The 16090-nt window shown below is 44.1% G+C and overlaps 2 long non-coding RNA genes across 2 annotated transcripts; one reads left to right on the forward strand and one right to left on the reverse strand.

The window, feature by feature from the left end:
- Positions 1-271: 271 nt before the first annotated feature.
- LOC143412981 (uncharacterized) lies at positions 272-795 on the forward strand. The gene is made up of 3 exons (XR_013093519.1): positions 272-319; positions 436-569; positions 676-795. It is a non-coding gene; the product is annotated as an uncharacterized LOC143412981 (long non-coding RNA).
- Positions 796-13188: 12393 nt separating this feature from the next.
- Positions 13189-15006, reverse strand: LOC143412958 (uncharacterized). The gene is made up of 2 exons (XR_013093493.1): positions 14653-15006; positions 13189-13764 (listed from the first exon to the last, which is right to left on the reverse strand). It is a non-coding gene; the product is annotated as an uncharacterized LOC143412958 (long non-coding RNA).
- Positions 15007-16090: the final 1084 nt, after the last annotated feature.

Raw genomic sequence — 16090 nt, forward strand, 5'->3', positions numbered from 1 at the left:
AACTATAACCTGTTAGAATCTGACATTTATTTCAGATGCATTCTGTAACTGTTCACAGTCCCAATACTTAGTGATGACAGAGTGTTTCCAAAAGTGCTCAGTCACAATTTTCAGAAGACTAACATGAAATTTTTTGATTTATTTAAATATATAAACCTGTTGAAGGTAATAATTTAATTTTTTGTCTTTGTGGGATCACAGTACAAAGTATGGCCTGGAGGATTTTCATCTCAAGGTGCAAGAACATTCTTAATGACTGTACACGGCGGCTGCTGATGGACGATGTTGGGCCAGATGTGCTACAGTTAGCGTTAAGGAGGTATGATCAAAGCATGATGGAAAACATTTAACATTTTAACTTGCATAAAATGTTTAAGGGGAATATGGCCTGAAAATATAACATGAATTAAGAAGTAATTTTTTGATATCTTTGAGGTTGGAGACAATGCAGAGAAGCCTTCGGTGGGCAAGAGGAAGACTGATCAGTGTAACTGCAGCAGATCAACTTCTGCGTGACTTGGCTGAATTGATTCAGGAGGTCGAACTGTCTACTCAGCATGGCCAACAAGGTAAGCACATATTGTGTCGATTCCTTGACTCATCAAAAGTGTGAAATAAATTATGACTCTGTCTTAACCTATTTTCCAAATACACCAAACGCTTATATATTTTCAGGCTCTTTTGGATACCAGGCACCAGTGGTTTTCAACAGAGGTAGAGGCAGATCCCTTTACCTTATCACTCGGGAACAGCTTTCATTCCTGAAGTCATGTGGATTCACTGCACCTCAGATGGCTGATATTTCGAATGTTTCACTTCGTACAATTCGAAGACGTCTGCGGTCAGTGACTTTTGAAACCAGTGTGACTTTCAGTTCTTTTGTGACACACACCCACTGTTTATTCAAATTAAATGGTATTGTGAAATTGTAAAAATTAGTATATTTGAATGTGCACTAACTAGTCAAGTAATGATGTATGTTGTTATGGCAGTGATAAAATACTCATGTTTTTTTTGTCTGATTTCAGACAGTATCATTTCACCCGTGCATCAATGTATGCGGAACTGACTGACAGTGCGCTGGATGAACATGTGCAGGACATTGTCGCTGGCAATGAACAAATTGGTCCTGAGGCTGTCAGAGCCTCCCTGCGAGTACGTGGACTACAGCGAAGGAGGGTTCGAGCAAGCATGCTACGGATAAATCCTGGAGCAGCTGCCATAAGAGCAGTTTTGCGGAGACCAGAACGAAGAACATATCAGGTTGCAGGTCCAAACTTATTGTGGCACATTGATGGAAATCACAAGCTGATAAGGTAACCAACCACACTGATTTGTTGAACACCTATTTTGACCAAAGTGAAATTCAGCATTACATCAAATATAATTGTTGAACAGTGAGACACGTCCAATAGAGCCAGGCCCTGGGATGGGCAGTCCTCTAACACAACTGGTTATGTTTAAAGGGGAAGATCAGAGAACACAGAGAGCGCAAGCAACGTACAGAGAAAAATTCAAACTTGACATGCAATAGTGCCATGTAAATCAATTAAGACTGTGTTTTCCATTGTTTCAATAACAAAGCAGAAATAATATTTTTCTTCTTATGGACCACGGTTTTAGGTGGAGGATAGTCATTCATGGGGCTATTGATGGATACAGTCGTCTTGTGGTCTTCCTTCATGCCTCAAACAACAACCGTAGCAGCACTGTTTTATCAAGTTTCATCAGAGCCGTGGTATCCTATGGTGTACCCTCGAGGGTCCGGACAGACAGAGGAGGGGAAAACAATGCTGTCTGCCTGATGATGAACATTTTCAGAGGCTTTGATCGTGGAAGTGCCCTAAGAGGAAGGAGTACCCATAATCAGAGAATTGAGAGGCTCTGGGGTGATCTGTGGCGAGGAATGACCAATGTGTACTGTGATTTATTTCACCACCTGGAGGAGGAAGGCATCATTGACATTGACAATGAAATGCACCTTTGGGCTCTCCATTACATCTATCTCTCAAGGATCAACAGAGATTTGAAAGACTTCACTCAACAGTGGAACAATCATGGCTTGCGGACAGAGAGACACTTGAGCCCATTACAGATTTTTGTCCGAGGCAGCCTCCAGCAACAGGGCCGAGCCTCAACTGCCATGCAGGACATCTTTCAGACCAGAGCAGCTGCTGCTGATGGGACTATTGGTGGGACAGCTGATGGTAGTGTGACAGCCACTGAGAGTGAGACGACTGCTGCTCAGGGCTCAGGTGCAGATTCTGGTGGTGGTGGTGGTGCTCATGGTACAGATGAGCTGGGATTGCTGGTTGACTGGCCTGAGAGGATTACTGCGCCAGACATTGAATTTACTCTGGACAGAACGGTGATGGAGCAAGTGGTAGAACTATTTAATCCACTAAGTGGCACCAGAGGGAGTCATGGTATTGAACTCATATCTGGCTTAATATACTTTCTGGACTCCACATATCACTGAGACAGGCGTGTCACAAATTTAGAGGAGAAATAGTTTGCTGCTTTATAAGAAAGCCCTCCGCAAAGCCAGAACATCTTACTATTCATCACTGATTGAAGAAAATAAGAACAACCCCAGGTTTCTCTTCAGCACTGTAGCCAGGCTGACAAAAAGTCAGAGCTCTTTTGAGCCAACAATCCCTTTAACATTAACTAGTAATGACTACATGAACTTCTTCACAAATAAAATTTTTATCATTAGAGAAAAAATTACCAGTAATCATCCCACAGATGTAATATTATCTACAGCTACTCTTAGTACCATTGATGTTAAGTTAGACTCTTTTTCTCTAATTGATCTTTCTGAGTTAACTTCAATAATTACTTCCTCCAAACCATCAACGTGTCTTTTAGACCCCATTCCTACAAAACTGCTCAAAGAAGTCCTGCCATTAATTAATTCTTCGATCTCTAATGATCGGCTATGTACCACAGGCCTTCAAGCTAGCTGTAGTTAAACCTTTACTCAAAAAGCCATCTGTAGACCCAGCAGTCTTAGCTAATTATAGGCCAATCTCCAACCTTCCTTTCATATCAAAAATCCTTGAAAGAGTAGTTGTCAAACAGCTAACAGATCATCTGCAGAGGAATGGCTTATTTGAAGAGTTTCAGTCAGGTTTCAGAGCTCATCACAGCACAGAAACAGCTTTAGTGAAGGTTACAAATGATCTTCTTGTGGCCTCTGACAGTGGACTCATCTCTGTGCTTGTCCTGCTAGACCTTAGTGCAGCATTCGATACTGTCGACCATAATATCCTATTAGAGCGATTAGAACATGCTGTAGGTATTACAGGTAGTGCACTGCAGTGGTTTGTATCATATCTATCTAATAGACTCCAATTTGTTCATGTAAATGGAGAGTCCTCTTCACACACTGAGGTTAATTATGGAGTTCCACAGGGTTCAGTGCTAGGACCAATTCTGTTTACATTATACATGCTTCCCTTAGGCAGCATCATTAGAAGACATAGCATACATTTTCACTGCTATGCAGATGACACCCAGCTCTATCTGTCCATGAAGCCAGATAACACACACCAATTAGTTAAACTGCAGGAATGTCTTAAAGACATAAAGACCTGGATGGCCGCTAACTTTCTGCTTCTTAATTCAGCTAAAACTGAGGTTATTGTACTCGGCCCTGAAAAGCCTAGAAATATGGTTCTGCTGCCCTCAGGTGAATGTATGGCTATTCACCCTATGCAGCGAGCTTAACATAAGAGGAGATGGTTCCAGGAACGACAGGACACATCGCTTTGTCTTTGTGTCTTTAACTGAAGACCGTTTTTTCCTCTTTTAATTTGTAAGACTGTGAACATACAGTAAAATAATACGTAGCATCAGTATCAACATATTTTGTAAACAAGACAGAAGTTAGCAACATAGCTTTCCTTATGCTTTACATTCACCATTAACATCTTTCCTTATACGTTCAAATAACCTTTTAAGTAACATGAAAGTAACAATCTTACAGAAAATGAAGTTAGACATTGCTTACTTACAGATTATGGCTCAACAAACTCCCCAACGATGTAAACTGGGCTTAAAGTTGTGCAGCTTGTTTTCTGCTCCATGCATTTTCTCACACTGCCCGCGTGAACTTTGCCTGCTGCTTACAACACATCACCAAAGGGGGCAGTGTAGCGCACACCAAACAACCAAAGAAGAAGCCACAAAATGAAGGGGTAATACTGCCCACTATTGGGAAACCTGAGAAATGCGCCAGCCAAAGAAACCCAACAAAGTAACAACCGAGGGGCAGAATACTCCCCGCCTGACATCCATGGAATGTCACCCTCAACTAACATGTAAAAGGCAAGTGACATACAATGAAACAAAGTTTCTGCTTCTAAGTACAATCCTTAGACACCAATAGCACAACCTCACTTATAGGCCTTATGTAGCACTTGTTTTCACCCTTGCGGAAAATCCTCACCTCTATCTTCCTTACAAGCCCATCCTCACTGGGAAAGGTTTTGGTGATAAGTCCAAGTGGCCAGTTGTTCCTATGTTCGAGTGTCTCTCTTAAAAGAACAACATCTCCTGTTTGTAGGTTAGGCTTTACTGTTTTCCATTTGCGGCGGTCCTGAAGTCCTGAGATGTATTCCTTTTTCCATCGTCTCCAGAAGACATCAGCGAGATATTGTACGCGCCTCCATTGAGCTTTGAACAGATCACTGTTTCCAAACTGACCTGGTGGGATTGGTGGGGTCGTAACCTTTTGCGTGAGCAGCATGGCTGGGGTAAGGATGACTGGGTTATCTGGATCTGCAGAAACTGCTGTTAACGGACGAGCATTCACTATTGCAGTGACTTCAGCCATTAAGGTCACTAGTATTTCATGGGTAAGCTTTGCATTCCTGTGTTCTAGGAGCATTGCATCAAGGATTTTGCGTGTGACCCCAATCATTCGCTCCCAGGAGCCAGCCATATGCGACGCATGTGGGGGGTTGAATAGCCATTTGCAGCCAGAGTCTTCAAGAAAGCTGTTTAGTTTGCTGTTGTAGCAGCCCTGTTTGTCTATTTGCAGCTCTTTGCAGGCACCCACAAAATTTGTCCCACAATCGGACCTAAGAAGTTTGACTGCACCTCTGATGGCAAAAAAACGACGCAGGGCATTGATGAATGATGACGTGTCCATTGATTCTATAACTTCAATGTGAATGGCCCGTGTACTCATGCACGTAAATATGACTGCCCATCGCTTTGCATCCGCTTGCCCACCACGCGTTTTTCTGACAGTGACAGACCAGGGACCGAATACATCAAGCCCTACATGTGTGAACGGAGGGTCAGTGGACAGCCTATCCTCTGGTAGCTCAGCCATAATCTGTTCCTGCTGTCTGCCTCTTAGTTTTCGACATGTCACGCAGCTGAATATCATTTTGCTTATTGCTCTTTTTCCTCCCACAATCCAAAAGCCTGCAGCTCTGACTGCTCCTTCAGTAAAATGTCTGCCCTGATGGCATACTTTCACATGGAAGTGTCTTATAATGAGCTGGGCAAGGTGGTGTTTGGCAGGGATGAGGATCGGATTTGTTTCATCTGAAGTCAACTGTGCTCGTCTTAGTCTCCCACCCACTCTGAGGATTCCATTTGTGTCAAGAAATGGGTTCAGTTTGCTAAGTGGGCTTGAACTTTTGAGGGGCATACTCTTTTCAAGCTGTCTTATGTCTTCTGCATAGACTTCTCTTTGGACAGTGCGAATGATAATGATCTTAGCTTGATCGAGCTGCTTTTCAGTTGAATGCTCACTACAGCTGTGCCAGCCCTGACAGGTGCCTTCTATGTTCTGCTTAAAGGACTGAACAATGTGTCGGAGTCTAGATATAGCCTTCAGTAGTACATTCCAACTAGAAAACCTTTCGAATCTGGCACTACTGAGAACATTCTTTGCAAGAGTGGTAACACAAGTAGTTACCTCCTGACGCAGTTCGTGGTCAGTCTCTGGGTCTACAAGATCAAATGACTCTGCCTGAGACTGACCTGTTTCTGACTTGGTAAGAAAAGCGGGTCCACTGAGCCATGTGGAGGTAGAAAGGTGCTCAGCAGGTAATGCGCGCGTGGCATGATCAGCAGGATTTAAGTGAGTGGGCACATAATGCCACTGGTGAGCTTGTGTGGATCGCCTGATGCGTTCCACTCTGTTGTGCACATAGATGTAAAAACGCCTCTTTGTGTTGAAGATGTAACCAAGGACTACTTTGGAGTCTGAATAGAAGCTCACCTGATCAACTGCGATGTCCAGCTCATCCACGACCAACTCTGCCACCTCGACAGCCAGGACCGCTGCACAGAGCTCAAGTCTGGGTATGGTGATGTCTGGTCTTGGGGCAAGCCGTGCCTTGCGAGAAGGAAGCCCACTTCATTATGACCATCTCTGTCTGTGAGTTTAAGGTAGGCAACAGCGGCCACTGCCTTGGTAGAGGCATCGCAGAAAACATGGATTTCCTTAGTTACTGCTGCAGAGAGTGGTATTGAGGTGAACATTCTGGGAATCTCAAGTTGTTGTAGATGTTTGAGAGAGTGTTTCCACTGTTGCCACTGTTGTAATTTGTCTTTAGGGAGTTCAGTGTCCCATTCACGAATGTCAGTGGAAATGTCTCTGAGTATGACCCTGCCCTCTACAATGACAGGGACAGCAAAGCCGAGTGGGTCGTACACACTATTAACGACTGACAATACTCCACGCTTGGTAAAGGGCTTCTCATTGACGGTTATCTGGAACCTGAACAAGTCTGTAGACAGGTCCCAGCCCAAGCCCAAGCTTCGCTGCATGGGTGTCTGCCCAAGGTCAAGGCCCTGCATGTCAGCTGCAAGGTCCTCACTTGGAAAAGCGTTTGTGATGGTAGGACAGTTGGATGAGATTTTATGCAGGCGTATGTTACACTGAGCCAGCATCTTTTGAGCCCCACAGAGAATGTTGATGGCCTCATCAGTGGAAGGAAATGATTTTAGTCCATCATCCACATAAAAGTGGCGTTCAATGAACTCTCTTACATCATTGCCGTGTTCTTTTTCTCCCTCCATCGCTGTTCGTTTCAGTCCGTAAATGGCCACTGATGGGGAGGGGCAGTTCCCAAACACGTGGACTCTCATCCTGAATTCCTGTACTTCTCCATCCAGATCATGGTTTTTGAACCACAAGAAGCGAAGGTAGTTGCGGTGGTCTTCTCTGACAACAAAATTGTAAAACATTTGCTCCACGTCGGCCATGACTGCATATGGGTCGGACCTGAAACGCATCAGAACTCCCACAAGAGTATTATTGAGATCTGGCCCTTTTAGTAGCACATCATTGAGAGAAACATTGTTGTATTGCGCACTTGAATCAAAAACCACCCTAATTTTTCCTGGCTTCTGAGGGTGATAAATGCCAAAACTAGGGAGATACCAGCATTCTTGTTCTGGAGCTAAAGCTGGAGCTGGTTCAGCGTGGCCCTTACTGAAAGTTTTGTCTAAAAACTCAACGTAATGTTCTTTCATTTCAGGTTTCTTTTTCAGTGTTTTGCGGAGCGTCATTAAGCGACTGAGGGCTTGGTCCCTATTGTTGGGTAAACGCTGTCTGGGGGAGCGGAATGGGAGTGGAGCTACCCAATTGTTCGCCTCATCTTTAGTAAAGTCTCTGTGCATAATTTCCAGGAATAATGCATCTTCTACTGACAGAGCCGTTTTGTCATCATCTGCTGTTTGCTGGAAAATGTGTCTGCCTACTTCTGCTTGTGTCTTCTCGAATTTAGGACAGCTTTCTGTGTATTTGTCTTTTATATAGATTTTGCTTGCACAGGGGCTAAGGAAGGTAGGGCGCCCGTTATTCAGAATGTCTGTCTTGAAAGAGTTTACTGTGGGTTTGTGGGCACCTGAGAGGCAGACATCGCCTACAACCACCCATCCCAGATCGAGGCGTTGGGCATAAGGTGCACTGTTTGGACCATTTACCTGACTGCGAACCTTGTGAGCTTGGATGATGTCCCGGCCCAAGAGGAGGAGAATGTCCGCGGCTGGGTCCAGAGGAGGGATCTGTGAAACGAGTGCGTGTAGATGAGGGTGAGCTGACACAGCCTCCTTGGTGGGTATCTCATCTCTATTATCTGGAATGTGATCACATTCTGTTAGTGTGGGCAGCACCATGGACACTTCCCCATTTACATCCTGAATAACGAAATTAGTTGCTCTGCGTCCTCCAGCCTCTGACAAACCTGCACATGTTTTCATGGTGTATGGGAGCATAGCGCTTTTTACATTAAACATGTCGAAGAAAGCAGACCTGGCTAAGGATGAGTTGCTTTGATCATCCAACATGGCGTACATCCTCCTTTTCTCTTCAGGATTTGTGCGGGGATACACGTCGACTAAACAAATCTTAGAGCACGATTTGCCTTTCAGAGCTGGGCCACACACCTCTGTGCAAGCAGTTGTGGTTACAGGGCTTGAAGGATCAGACTCCCCGCCGTGGCTTTGAGGCAGGAGGTTAGAGTCCTTGGTTGTCCACAGAGGTGGACCAGCATGCATAGCAGACACATGAGCGTCACTATTACATTCCGAGCATTGGATAATGGCTTTGCAATCGTTAGCTCGGTGACCTGTGGAAGAACAACACTTATAACAAATAGCATGTTCTTTGAGGATGCTTTTCCTTTCATCTAGTGTTTTTGACCTAAAACCCCTGCATTTGGCAAGTGAATGGGGCTTGTGGTGAATAGGACATTGTCTGTCTGGGTTGAGAACTGACGTTCGAGTTGTGACATTTGTTTGACTAATATCTGTTCTGTTCACTGCAACCGCACCTCTGTATTTAGTTGGTTTCAACAATGGCTTATCAGGTTTTGGAGCTACTATGTTTGGACTTTGTAACATAAAGCTAGGATCTGTTTTCATTTCTGCATAATCATTTATAAACTGAACAAAATGTGAGAAAGGTGGGTAAACTGCACCGTTGTCCCTTTTGTATTTTGTCCCCTGTTTCACCCAGGACTCCTGGAGTCCGTAGGGGAGCTTTTCCACTATCGGGTTTATCCCCCTTGGGGTGTCCAGAAAGCTAAGGCCGGGTAGATAATTTTCACTTTGTGCATACTCTAACTCCAACAGGAGATCTGCAAGCTCCTGCAATAAGTGAGTGTCCTTATTAGATATTTTTGGAAAAGACTGTAAGCGTTGGAAAAGTGACGCTTCGACTACCTCTGGAGAACCAAAACTTTTGTCCAGGCGTTGCCACAAACGTTGAAGACCTGCGTGTGGGTTGTTCACATGGACCGCCCTGATCCTCAGCGCATGTTGTAGTGACTCCCCGCTGAGCCACTTCGTGAGAAGGTCAAGCTCTTCGCTGAACTTGAGGTTGAGGCCTTCTATGGCGTTGCGGAAAATGGACTTCCAGGACAAGTAAGACTCAGGACGGTTGTCAAAAACCTTGAATCCCGCTGTCAGCAGATCACGGCGTGCTAGATAGGCTGTGAGATCTGAGAGTTCAGTCTTTGGAGGCAATGAAGATTTAGGCTCGGTTGAAATGTCAGTTTTTCTGTTTATAGGAGGGGACTTTGGTTGCTTCTGATTTACAAAGTCAGTGAGACGTTCACCTGGAGAGGAGGCAACTGGTGGTTGACTCTGTCGTAGATGCTGAGCGTCGTTATTACCAACCAGTTGTCCTGTATCAGGCTTTCCGTCTTCATTAACTACCAAGCTGCGGTTAGCGAAGTGAGCGTTCACATAATCTTGAGCGCGTCTGATGGAAGGAGGTGTTTTAGAGGAGACTCCTTGTTCTGTGAGGTCAACGGCGTCATGCTCCTCATCGGCTGCCGCTTCCAGGACATGAGCTGCGGCGAGCGCTGCTTCAGCCTCACCCTCCTTCTTTAGAGCGTTTAGTGTTGCCTCGATGCGTGCCTTCTCAACCTCCATGTCGATCTGGCGTTTGGCGTACTGTGCTCTAGTGCGGGCGGCTTCTGCTTCTGCTCTGGCTCGGGCTGCAGCTTGACTGGTGGATGAACGACGTGAAGAGCGTGAAGAGCGTGAGTGGCACTCTGACCGGACCACCATCTGGGAGAGAGGCGGTGACGCCTCAGGCTGAGACATCTTGGGTGCTTGATAGGTAGATAATCTTCTTACTCTGCTGCCCTCAGGTGAATGTATGGCTATTCACCCTATGCAGCGAGCTTAACATAAGAGGAGATGGTTCCAGGAACGACAGGACACATCGCTTTGTCTTTGTGTCTTTAACTGAAGACCGTTTTTTCCTCTTTTAATTTGTAAGACTGTGAACATACAGTAAAATAATACGTAGCATCAGTATCAACATATTTTGTAAACAAGACAGAAGTTAGCAACATAGCTTTCCTTATGCTTTACATTCACCATTAACATCTTTCCTTATACGTTCAAATAACCTTTTAAGTAACATGAAAGTAACAATCTTACAGAAAATGAAGTTAGACATTGCTTACTTACAGATTATGGCTCAACAAACTCCCCAACGATGTAAACTGGGCTTAAAGTTGTGCAGCTTGTTTTCTGCTCCATGCATTTTCTCACACTGCCCGCGTGAACTTTGCCTGCTGCTTACAACACATCACCAAAGGGGGCAGTGTAGCGCACACCAAACAACCAAAGAAGAAGCCACAAAATGAAGGGGTAATACTGCCCACTATTGGGAAACCTGAGAAATGCGCCAGCCAAAGAAACCCAACAAAGTAACAACCGAGGGGCAGAATAATGGTATCTAACCAGATTCTTACTCTGGATGGCATTACCTTGGCCTCCAGTAACGCTGTGAGGAACCTTGGAGTCATTTTTGACCAGGACATGTCCTTCAATGCACATATTAAACAAATATGTAAGACTGCGTTCTTCCATTTGCGCAACATCTCTAAAATTAGAAATATCCTGTCTCAGAGTGACGCTGAAAAACTAGTTCATGAATTTATTACTTCCAGGCTGGACGACTGTAATTCATTATTATCAGGATGTCCAAAAAACTCACTGAAAAGCCTTCAGCTAATCCAAAATGCTGCAGCAAGAGTACTGACAGGGACTAGAAAGAGAGAGCATATTTCTCCTGTTTTGGCTTCCCTTCATTGGCTTCCTGTTAAATCCAGAATTGAATTCAAAATCCTGCTCCTGACATACAAGGTCTTAAATAATCAGGCCCCATCTTATCTTAATGACCTTGTAGTACCATATCACCCTATTAGAGCACTTCGCTCTCGCTCTGCAGGCCTACTTGTTGTTCCTAGAGTATTTAAAAGTAGAATGGGAGGGAGAGCCTTCAGTTTTCAGGCCTCTCTTCTGTGGAACCAGCTTCCAGTTTGGATTCAGGAGACAGACACTATCTCTACTTTTAAGATTAGGCTTAAAACTTTCCTTTTTGCTAAAGCATATAGTTAGGGCTGGACCAGGTGACCCTGAATCCTCCCTTAGTTATGCTGCAATAGACGTAGGCTGCCGGGGGATTCCCATGATGCATTGAGTTTTTCCTTTCCAGTCACCTTTCCGCCACTCGGATGGCACCCTGAACGCACCATCCGAGTGGCGGAAAAAGCGGCGTTTGTTGGAACTGAACGCCGGTTTTTTCGGCGTTTTGAATGATTGAACGGCGTTTTTTACGCCATTTCTTAACCAAACGGGTTAGAAAAGTGGCGATTTTTGGCACTAATGGCTTGCCATAGTTTGCATCGTCAAAACGCGTGAAACGCGTTTCGCAAGTACCACTCGAGTTGGAAAAATCTGAACTCCAGCGTCAAATCGCGCCGCGACAACCAATCAGCAGCCTGGTGACGTGGTTGTGACCTAGGTCAAAGAGGCAGATCCAGCCAAAGCCCTTCATTCTTCAATGGAGGGAAGGCTAATCAAAGCTGTAGCAAACAACCCGGAGCTGTACGACACCAGCTGCTTTCTGTACCGAGACAGGAATATAAAGGACCGAGCTTGGAGGAAGATATGTGAAGAGATCGGGCAACCTGGTAAGTTCATTCATTTGTCTTTTTTACATTTTTGACTGACCCGGGGAAGCCGCACAAAAGCTAGCAAGCCACCACTATTTTCCCACTGACGTACAAATACCGTTCTGCTTTTATGCATGTTGTCATATAGGAATATATTTTGTTCATTAATAAACAGCGCACAGTAATCCCGCTCATCCGCCACTGCTTCGCTGTTTTGCTGATTTTTTATTGCACCGTACAGCATTGCATTCTGCAGCCTAATTGACAAATCTCCTCCGTGTCGTGTCTCCTGCGCTTGCCCAATTTATCATGTTTGGTTTTAATAACCATCATGTCCAATAGAAAAAACAGCACAAAAACACCCATAACTATGACCCTCATTCGGAAATAGACACCTGCACCGGCGCACGAAAGTGGCAGGCAGATGAAGACAAAACGCGGCATAATAATACTTTTACGTTTTGCAATCTACAAAGGTTTGCACTTTGAGAATCAGTTGTGAGAACTGTGACTAATGTTCGTGTGTGTGTGGAAAAAAGTGTATAAAGTGAAGTGTGTGGCGAGGGGCTAGTTATTCTGAGAACCCCTGATGCAGTAAATGAGGGACCACTGTATATACTTTCTCTAATTATATTCAACCTGTTAACATTTAATACTGTATTGATAGAACCAACTGATTCTGCAGCAGAGCATCCCCTGTTGTTTCTCATGGCTCCCCAGTCCCTGAGCTCCTGCTGCTGCACCCACAGGTAGTCAATTGTAGCATCAGATGTACAGCACGCACTGATAGCTTTGTACTCGGTGGGATTCCCTTGTGATCACCTTTACTAAATATCCACAACAAAACTGATTATATCCTGTTTTTTTTTGTTTTTTGATGTTGAAATTAAAATCTAGTAGCAGCCTTCTCATTTCTTTGTGTTTTGTGCTGTGTTTTACAGGCCCACAGAGGAGGACGGCTCTGAGACAGATGAGGGACGGGTCCCAGGACGGTCCATCGGCGGTGGAGCTGGCCATCCTGGTGAAGAGGCCACACCAGTCTCCAATGGAGCATTTCCTCCTCAGCCTTGTTCCTGCTCTGGAGAGCAGCTGGGTCCTTTTTATTCCTGTCTCTCTGTAAATACTTATATTTTATATATTTATGTTTAATGTTTTTCTGTTTGAGAATTTTAATATTATTTCAAATTTTTATAATGACTAATGTCTCAGTTCTACTACACAGCAAATGTTGGCACACGACTTGACACATGTACAATTTATTTCTTATTATACTAATGACAAAATACACTAATACAGTGGGATGCAAAAGTTTGGGCAACCTTGTTAATAGCCATTATTTTCCTTTATAATGGCTATTATTGTTGGTTGTTACAATAAAAAATGTCAGTTAAATATCATACAGGAGACACACACAGTGATATTTGAGAAGTGAAAAGAAGTTTACTGGATTTACAAAAAGTGTGCAATAATTTTTTAAACAAAATCAAGCAGGTGCATAAATTTGGGCACCACAAAAAAAGAATTGAAATAAACATTTAGTGTATATCAATGTGTGTGTCTCCTATATGATATATGGGGTGCCTTTGTCTGGACGTGCTTCCCATCCAGAGCTGCACAGCACAGAGGAAAGTTCCAGCGCTCCTGGAATCCCTCTGTGATGGACCGCCAGTCTCCAGGTGAAGGCACAGCCATGAAGTCGTCCACTAGACAGTCCCAGATGGCCGCCGCTACCTGTGGGGTGATCTGGCTCACCGTGGACACACCGACTCTGAAACTGAACGCGATGGTCCTGAAGGAGTCCCTGGTGGCAAGGAACCTGGACAAAATTGTTTAAAATTAGTATTATGTGTACTGCAGTTACAAAATACATTATTCAAATTCCAAAATACTTTTGTGATGTCAGATTTAAATTACAAATCATCAAATTTATAAAAAAAAACATTTTGCAATTATAAGGATAATTACATAATATATATTAGATATAAAACAGTCAGTTGTGTTTTGTTTTAACTTTAACATATCATAATGTGATTTGACTTTCACCCCTACAGTGAGCCAATCACTCATAATTCCTAAACATGTCAATCAGGTAGGGATGAAGTAAGACATTAATAGAAATAAAGAGTTGTATGTTGACATGTAGCCCTTTCCTTGCTTATATCATTGTTAATATTTTTGAAAAATTAACCTGTGATAAGACAGCATATCAAGATAGAATATGCTAGATAGAACCAAACTGTTCACAGTTTTATCAAACTCTCAGTTTAAAGAAAGGCTGGTGACCCCTGTTATAGAGTCTGACAGCTGCAGGGATTATATACAAATATTCAACTATACCAGAATTAAATCAGGTCTAAATAAAAAGGAGTGAGTATCACTACAAAGATTAACCCACAGTGGTCCTCGTACCAGTTTGATATCAGCAAACACTGAGAGCATATATTGATATGACACCACAGCCATGCTATCATTGCAAACACTGATAACAGCATAAATTGAATTAAATTGGGACTTGATGAGACCTTTCGAGTATCACTAGAAATATTATAAACAGTCGTCTCCATACCACAGTTTGCTATCAGTAAACACCAACGGCATTCATTGATAGCATACCACATCCATGTTAGCAGTCTATAAACGATAGTTTAGCATATATTAGCACAGGTATCAATAAAGGACTACCGTATTAAACACTTTTACTAACCTCAGGCAGATGGACAGGCGCTCTGCAGGTGGGATTGAGCGCCTGTAGTTGGTGTCTAGCGGGCGATGCTTGGATCAACGCGGGACAGCAGGTCCTCAAACTGGGCGAGGGAAAGACGGCAATATCGCTGAAATGAACGTCATCCAGGCGCAGCTCCTGGAGCAAGTGGTGTGACAAGGGATTTCTTAAAATCACCCTGTAATTCTTCAGCTAAGACACCTGAGTTAGAAAACACAAACACTGCAGTCGTCTTTACACGCGTGGGCAGTGACGCACACTCTGCGATCTGTGTCTGCGTCTGCCTGTGTACTTTATTTATACATGTCTGTATGTCTGTGTGTGTGTGTGTACAAAAATAACAACGTCACTCACTTTCTTCTCTACAGCTAACTGTTCTCTGAAAACAGGAAGTGGTTTAGTAGCTGAATAAGTTCATCACAAAAGTTATTTGGTGAAAAGTCACATAGATATGTAGATTACTTAGTAAACAGAAAAAGCACATTTCATGAAGCTGATCAAATTATATAAAAAAAAATACTTTGACATGGTGAAACTCACCAAACTGCTCACACTTCAGGAGGACCTGATGGATCCAGGTATGGCGAGGACGTCCTTAACGCCGCTGCTCTGCTCTCCACAGTAAATAGAGCAGGGAGACTCTCTCTTCAAACGCTAGCTCGACAGCTGCCATCTAGCAAAGATACCGGTCTGGCACAACTTCCTCCCACATCCCTCCACATTTCCGGTTCACGCGCGTCAAAATATGCAATTTTGAGGCGCGATGGATTTTTCTTGGACACGCGTCGAGGTGCGAATATGCACGCGTCAAATTAGGGGCGTTTGGGGCGTTTTCGCTCGCGTCTATCGCGTTCGGTGTGAACACACCGTAAGAGGTCTGTGGGTCTCTTGTAAAAGGACAACATCTGCCTGTAGTTTTTTGAGTTGGTAAAATATTTTTAACCTCTTTTCTCTGGAGCCAGCTCCATTTATATTCCATGTAACGAACCTTAGTGCACCCATAGATGTCTGTGTATAACTAGGGGTGTATGCTGTGTGCGTCGCTTAGACAGGTGGAGAAAATACATCACTTGTTCATAAATAAAGAGAAGGAGAGAGAGAAAGAATGTGTGGCGAGAAATCACACTTAAGAGTCGCCCGTCCAGCTTCAAGCCAAGTTAGCTGGTGGGTCCGAGGAGCCCACCCAGCACCACGCCTCATCTGCTGGGGGTCCTGGAGGACCCAGCCAGCACATCCTCATGTCAACTGACGGTCCGGGGAAGTCTGTTCAGCCGTCACCTGCTGAATAATCCCCCGCGACTTCTACACCGTCACCTGCAGCATTCACATCACCGCCTGCAGCCTCACCGCCTGCTGCATCCACATCACCGCCTGCTGCATCCACATCGTTGCCTGCAGCATCATTGCCTGCAGCATCCAC

The sequence above is a fragment of the Maylandia zebra genome, linkage group LG16 (assembly GCF_041146795.1).
Source record: "Maylandia zebra isolate NMK-2024a linkage group LG16, Mzebra_GT3a, whole genome shotgun sequence".
NCBI classification, from domain to species: domain Eukaryota; kingdom Metazoa; phylum Chordata; class Actinopteri; order Cichliformes; family Cichlidae; genus Maylandia; species Maylandia zebra.